The sequence below is a fragment of the Chenopodium album genome, chromosome 7 (assembly GCF_948465745.1).
Source record: "Chenopodium album chromosome 7, dcCheAlbu1.1, whole genome shotgun sequence".
Taxonomy (NCBI): Eukaryota; Viridiplantae; Streptophyta; class Magnoliopsida; order Caryophyllales; family Amaranthaceae; genus Chenopodium; species Chenopodium album.
The window spans coordinates 40814530-40821069 of record NC_137840.1 but is presented as its reverse complement, the minus strand read 5'-3'; the positions used below and the strand labels follow the sequence as shown (position 1 = coordinate 40821069).

Here is a 6540-nt window from a genome sequence, read left to right as displayed (position 1 = left end):
GAAAGTCTCCTAAATCATCTTAAGGAATTTGAGAAATATTGCAACACAATTAAGGTGAACGGGGTTGCTTAAGAATTCATTAGGCTCAAACTATTTCATTTTTCTCTAATTGGAAGAGCTTAAGAGTGGCTAGACAAGGAAGTAAAGCCTAATTCTTTGAGAACTTGGGATGAAGTCACCAAGGAATTCCTTTCCCGTTTCTTCCCACAAAAGAAAACGGCGGAGAAAAGAGCTTTGATTCAAGTTTTCAAGCAAAGGTCTAGTGAAAGCCTTTATGAAGCATGGGAGAGATACAAAGAGTATCAACGCGAGTGTCCTCACCATGGAATCCCCACTTACCTAATCATTCAAAATTTTTATGGCGGTTTGAGTCCTTAAGGGAGGTCAAGTGTTGATGCTGGAGCCGGAGGCCCAATCATGAACAAGACCTAGGAAGAGGTTGTAGATATCATTGAGGATGTAGTTAGAAACTACATGGAATGGAAAGATGGTGAAAAAGAGCCGATAAACAAGAGTAGCTAGGGGATGCTCAATTGAACAACTCAATGCTATCAACAATTTGTCAACTCAAATTTTGGACTTAGGGAAGGAGGTAGTTTCTATCAAGTTTAAGCTTGAGAGTGCAACCTCAAAAACACCGATTCTTCCTTCCCAAATTAATGGGAGAGGTACATTTGCTTCCCCAAACTCTCTTCTTTCTTGTTGCTTGATTAGAGAGTGTTGGTCTTGTGATTTGTGTGGAATGAATGACAATGATGCTTCTATTTTCCCTAATGTTCCTTGTGATGAATGTGTTGGGAATGAGAATGAACATGTGAATTTGTTGCTAATAACAATGTTAGACCTAGATTTGATGCTCAAAAGAACGTTGAAAATAGGAATTATCACAACCAAGGGAATTATGATAATAATAACCAAAATAGTGGTTAGAAACCATGGAATCCAACGAATTTGTGGTAGCTATAACAACCATTATTATAATGGTCAAAGTCATATCCAAGGATATGGGGATTATAACCAAGGTTATGGTAACCATAATCACAATTGTGGTTGAAATCAATGTAGTGGTAATTGGAGCAATCAAAGTAGGGGAAATCTCCAATTGAATGTTCAAAGAATTATTCCACTTGGATTTATTCCAAATACCAAGGGCAAAGTGATAATTTGTATGATCAACCATTTTCCTCTAGGAATTTCTTGGAGGACTTCATAGAGAAGCAAGCCAAATTGTTGAACACCTACATGACCCTAAGCAATGAGAGGTTCAATGGCATGTTAACTTACCAAAAGGGGTTGGAGACTGATCCGTGCCATTTATGGAAGCTTTAGGCTATGTTTTCTTTATATTTCTATGCTCGTTTTTAGTCATTTTTGTCGTTTTTTAGAGAATAATGCTCGATTTGCGTATTTTTGTGTTAGTATAGAGAAATGCGTGCTTTTAATAGTTTTCTTATCATTTTATTCATTTCTTGGCTATTTCTCTCACTTCTCCGTTTCTTTGTCTTGTTTTTTAGATAAGTCGAGCTCCTGCGGATTTAACAATCAAGGAGGGAGCTCAAATGAATTTAAGGAATTTAATGGAGCCAAGTTAGGGAAGCCAAACACGCAAGTCAAGCCATACCAAGCAAGTTCCGCAAGCTTGAGTTCCGAGGTAGCAATCTCGAGCGTCAAGAAAGCGAGCCCGAGCTCCTAGAAGTGCATGGGAATTGAAAATAGCATCCACTAGGATCGATCTGCACTTTTCGGATTTGAATTTGAGTTAGAAACAAAGGAAAATGAAGGCTTACAAAGTATCAAAAAGGACCTTGGTGCATTGTTACAGCCATATCTCGAGTTCTACAAATTGAATTGAAGTGATTCAAGTTGGCTTGGAAACTAGACTTGAAGAGCTTTCCAATTATAGGTTGCATGCCTTCATACGCTTCCTAGATTGTGAGTTATAGCCTTTTGAAGTTGGTCCAGCAAATCTACCGCAGGCTGGCCACGGGCGCGGGCTAAGTACCCGCGGGCGCGGGGCTGTTGCAACCTATTTTTGCTGATTTTTTACCAGGAACTTGGAGAGGGCTGGTCGCGGGCACCCTGCGAGCGCGGCCGATTTCTCCGCGGGCGTGGCTTTCTGGGTTTTACTTGCGATTTCTTTTATTTCTTCCGTTTGTATATATAGTGTACGACCTTCTTTTAATCTTCATTTATGAAATACTTTAGTTTAGTATAGTTTCTCTCTCCTCTAAGAAGGATTAGCTTAGATTAGGAGTTCCTCTCTCTAGATTAGGAGTAGTTTTAGAAAGAGAAAGTGAAGGATTTCAATGGTGATTGAGAGATTGAAGATACAAGGGTGACAATTGTGTTCAAGATCTTCTCTATTATCAATGGGCATTCTTAACTCTATCTCACCTTATTGCTTTGTTTAATTTCATGTTTGTTTAGTTTAATTTTGATGTTTGATGCTTGATTAGTGTAATTGTTCTTGATATTATGTTGATTCTTGATTTTCATAGTTGTAAGTTGATAGATGATGATTCTTGAATAGTTGTTTGACTAAGAATTGGGTGAAACTTGTATGATTGATTAATTGTGATTAATTTGGGAATTGTGTTGATTGATTGTTGAGATTAAAGTGATAAGTGAAGGTTTGCATGTGCTATTCGATTAGGCCTCGAGAATTATGCTAGATTGCATTGTAATTGCTAATGACACGAACAATTGATTTAGGAATTGCAATTATCGATTGGTTTTGATTGTGATTCTCTTAGTTTTTTATTCATAGTGAATACTAGCTTAACAATTAGGAGATAGCTCTCTCATTCCAATTGATTTCTCTTATCATTAGTCTTCACAACCTTTGATTGGCATGCTCTTCCCAAGTTGTTGCAATTGACATGATTACTTGTTGATCTCCATTACTAGTGTTTTATTTCTTTGGTTACTTGTTTTGTTAGTTGTTAGTATTCTCCCTTTACCTTTAATTTCGACCTAGCCACTACTACAAAATATGTCCTTTCTAGACGCTTTTGCCTCGAGGCTGAGCATGGGCCGTCAACTTCATATTGCAGGCAGCGTGGTATCTCGACACCTTTTTATCTTATCAACTTATATTAGTGTCGAGATTTCAGTAAATACCCATGTGGGGCACACGTGTCGCGTATCAAAATTTTGGGGGAAAGCTTGTGAACCGCCCAACTTCTAAAATAATCTCCTTCTCTCTCATAATTATTACGAAGTATTTGTAACCCTCATCTCTACCCTAACCTCCACTCTTCACCCTCTTCTCACAAATTAAATTCTAGAGTTTCAGATCTAAATGGTAATCCTTACTTGCGATTTCTATCTTTATTTTACTAATAATATTTTCATTTCCTCATCTTAGCTTGAATTTCTGGGTTTTTTTTTTTTTTTTAACTCTCTTGTGTATTTTCCTAATACTTTCTTTTTCTCCATCCCTTGCATAATATGAGAATCGGCTTACCTCTCTGTTGACATATTGCAAAAAAGTTTTGTATATGTTTCTACTCCTTGTTGCATTGTTTTCAATATATTTTAATTAAATAAGGAATTGATAATTGATGATTTAAGCTTCGCAAGTCTGAAATTGGGGTTTATATTGAGTCAATTTATGATACTCTTTGATATATGTAGCTTAATAAATTATTTCTTACGATAAGAATTTGAAATTTTATTTGTGATTAACTTATTTGCATAATAATTATTGCGGTGAAACCTAATTTTATTATCTCGTAGGAATTGTTAGTATCATTTATACCTTTTAATCCATCTGCTTGATTGTGAAAGATGGTTTTCTTTATTGGGGTAAATGGGTAATGGAGACTTGAATTCTTTTGGTGTATACATTTAAGTAATAATTTAGAGGTGTTCTCCACAATTATTCTTGAGTTATTTTTGTCACTAATTTATGGGCTTTGGTTGGATCATTATTGTTATAACATAACTATATAAAATTGGAAAAGTTGTTATATTTTTCCTCATTACCCTTTGTTATCTAACACAATAATAGATTGCAGACATGGTCTATCTTACTTTGCTTTGTGCAACTAAAATATTACATCCTAACAAATGCAGGTTTTGCATTGTATTAACTATTAAGTTGATAAATTATTAAGTTGATGTCTAAAAGCATGCAAATGGATATTGAACTTGAAGTTAAATCAGCTATTATGTTTTAGTTCTATAAGTATGTTCAATCATGTACTTTCTTCTTCATTTGTAGGCATTTTGTGCTCAGAACATGGTAAGAGCTAGATTAAGTTTTGTTGTACTATAATATGTCTTTCTTTTATTATACGTGATTAATCAGCATATTTATCTGATTTTTTTTTGTTTTTTTTCAAATTATTAGTAAGTCTGCATCTTCAACATAACACTATATGCTACTTAGACATATCATTATAAGAACATTTCGCATAACCAATGCAGTATTGTATTATTATATGCCAAATTGCACTACTTGTGCAGCTTTAACTAAATGTAATAGAGTTCTTGATGTATGTTAAAATAAATGAAGAGTTTCACTTATTTTATTGAATGGAGAAACTGGATAGAAAAAGAATTATAGGTGTAGATTCTGATCACTTTCATAACAATTTTCAGAAGCACTAGAATTGGACTTCCTGAGAGCTAAGCCTACTCAAATTGCATTATTATTTGGCATTGATGATCACTTGTGTCCGTTGTACAGTTATTGTTAAAAGAGGTATGTGACTCAAGTCTTGTCATTATATCGTTGGCTGGCTGGCTTAAGAGGCAATTATCTTTATAAAGATTAGATGGTTCTCATTGCTATACAGGGATAATGGATGCTTTTGTTGCCACTACTATATTTTGTCGTTAGAGGCCCAGGCAAAGTAGGTATGATATTGTCATTAAAATTAAGGTTACTCGTGGAGTTAACAGACTCACCCGCACTCCATATAGTAACAAACTATTTGAGATAAAAAATTGTACTTTTATTCCTTATATCTTCTCTAAATTCAGGAATTCTGGTTTTAATAATGAATTCGACATAATTTTTCACACTCCATATAACGAATTTGACTTAATTCTAGGGCTGGCAAAAACTGACCCGACCCGAAAACCCGACCCGAACCCGATCCGAAAAAAGCGGGTTAGGGTTGAGGTTTCCGACCCGAAAACTTAAATGGGTCGACACGAACCCGAACCCGAAATTAAATGGGTTAGGTTAAGGTTGAAAATCTCAACCCGAAAACGACCCACTTAACCCGAAATAAATTTCAGGTCAAAATCAGGTCGGGTCAACCCGAACCCGACCTGATAACCCGAACTAATTTAAGTAAGAAAAAGAAAAAAAACGTAAAAAGCTTATTAAGCCCAGCCCAAATTCACAAAGAGGCTTCCATATATAAATTCAATACCCTAAATGAACTCATTTCCCCTCATTGATCTTCAGCCGTTTTTTCCCTCACTTCTCTCTCTTTAATTTTCTCTCTCCTCAAAAACTCATTGTTGAATTCGACAGAGGTAGTTCCGTTAAGCCCAACTTTACCATTGTCATTTCCTTCACGGCTTGAATCCTTCACTCCTCCACGAATTCCTCTCCTTCATCAAAGGTATCTTGCTTCTTAATTTATTTTCTGTTTTTTTTCGTGTTTTTTATATGGTAGTTTTGTTTATTTTCTAATTCTTCTGTTGTTAATTTTATATTTACTTGCTTCCATTTATTTTAGTTTTTTACATGCTAATTTTCGAGTGTTATTACTAAATTCTGATGTTAAATGTTGTTGATTATGTTATTATACGGTTGTTTTTGCTAATTTTTTATTGTTAATGCTAATTTTTATTGTTAAATGTTGTCTATGTTATGGTGATTCTTGCTAATATTTGTTGTTTACTTTTGTTTATCATGAACATGCATGTTTTAATTTAGATCTTACTAGTTAGATCTAGATAATATAGTCTGATTTAGAATTTTTGCATGTTTTAATTATGTTAGTGTTGTTTTTCTTTATAGGTTTGGCAGCAAGAAGTAGCCCACCCATGTTCAATTGGAAATGTTGTGGATCAATTTTGAAGCTTGAGGTGGTGAACAAGGATGACAGCCATGACAAATTGACAGTCCCAACATCGCCCGATCTTAATCCAAATGAAAATCTTATTGCATCTTCTATTATTTTTTGAAAACTGTAATTTGTGTTATTAAAACTTTATCTTTGGTTTGTAATTAGTGAATTACAATTTTTATTGGTTTATTATCGTTAAGTAGGATTGTTACTTTGTTAGACTAAGCTATTTAATTTTGGTTTGAATTAAAATGCTTAACCTCTGAACAACTTGTATTTGAAATGAAAAAAATGTTATTCAGGTCAATTTTGGGTTAACCCGAACCTGAATATATCAGGTTTGGGTCGGGTTAATTTCAGGTCAAAGAAACCTGATTTTAACCCAAATAAAAAATCAGGTCAATTTCGGGTTGACCCGAACCTGAAAATATCAGGTTCAGGTTAGGGTTTTCAACCCGAAAAGTTAAATGGATCAGGTTCGGGTTGGGGGTAGCTGACCCGAAATTTA

At 34.7% G+C, this 6540-nt stretch overlaps 1 long non-coding RNA gene and 1 other non-coding gene across 2 annotated transcripts; one reads left to right on the top strand and one right to left on the bottom strand.

Moving 5' to 3' along the window:
* Positions 1 to 223: 223 nt before the first annotated feature.
* On the bottom strand, positions 224 to 329 carry LOC145641188 (small nucleolar RNA R71). The gene has a single exon (XR_014115250.1). It is a non-coding gene; the product is annotated as a small nucleolar RNA R71 (small nucleolar RNA).
* A 4734-nt stretch (positions 330 to 5063) lies between these two features.
* On the top strand, positions 5064 to 6247 carry LOC145637821 (uncharacterized). The gene is made up of 2 exons (XR_014114481.1): positions 5064 to 5582; positions 5984 to 6247. It is a non-coding gene; the product is annotated as an uncharacterized LOC145637821 (long non-coding RNA).
* Positions 6248 to 6540: the final 293 nt, after the last annotated feature.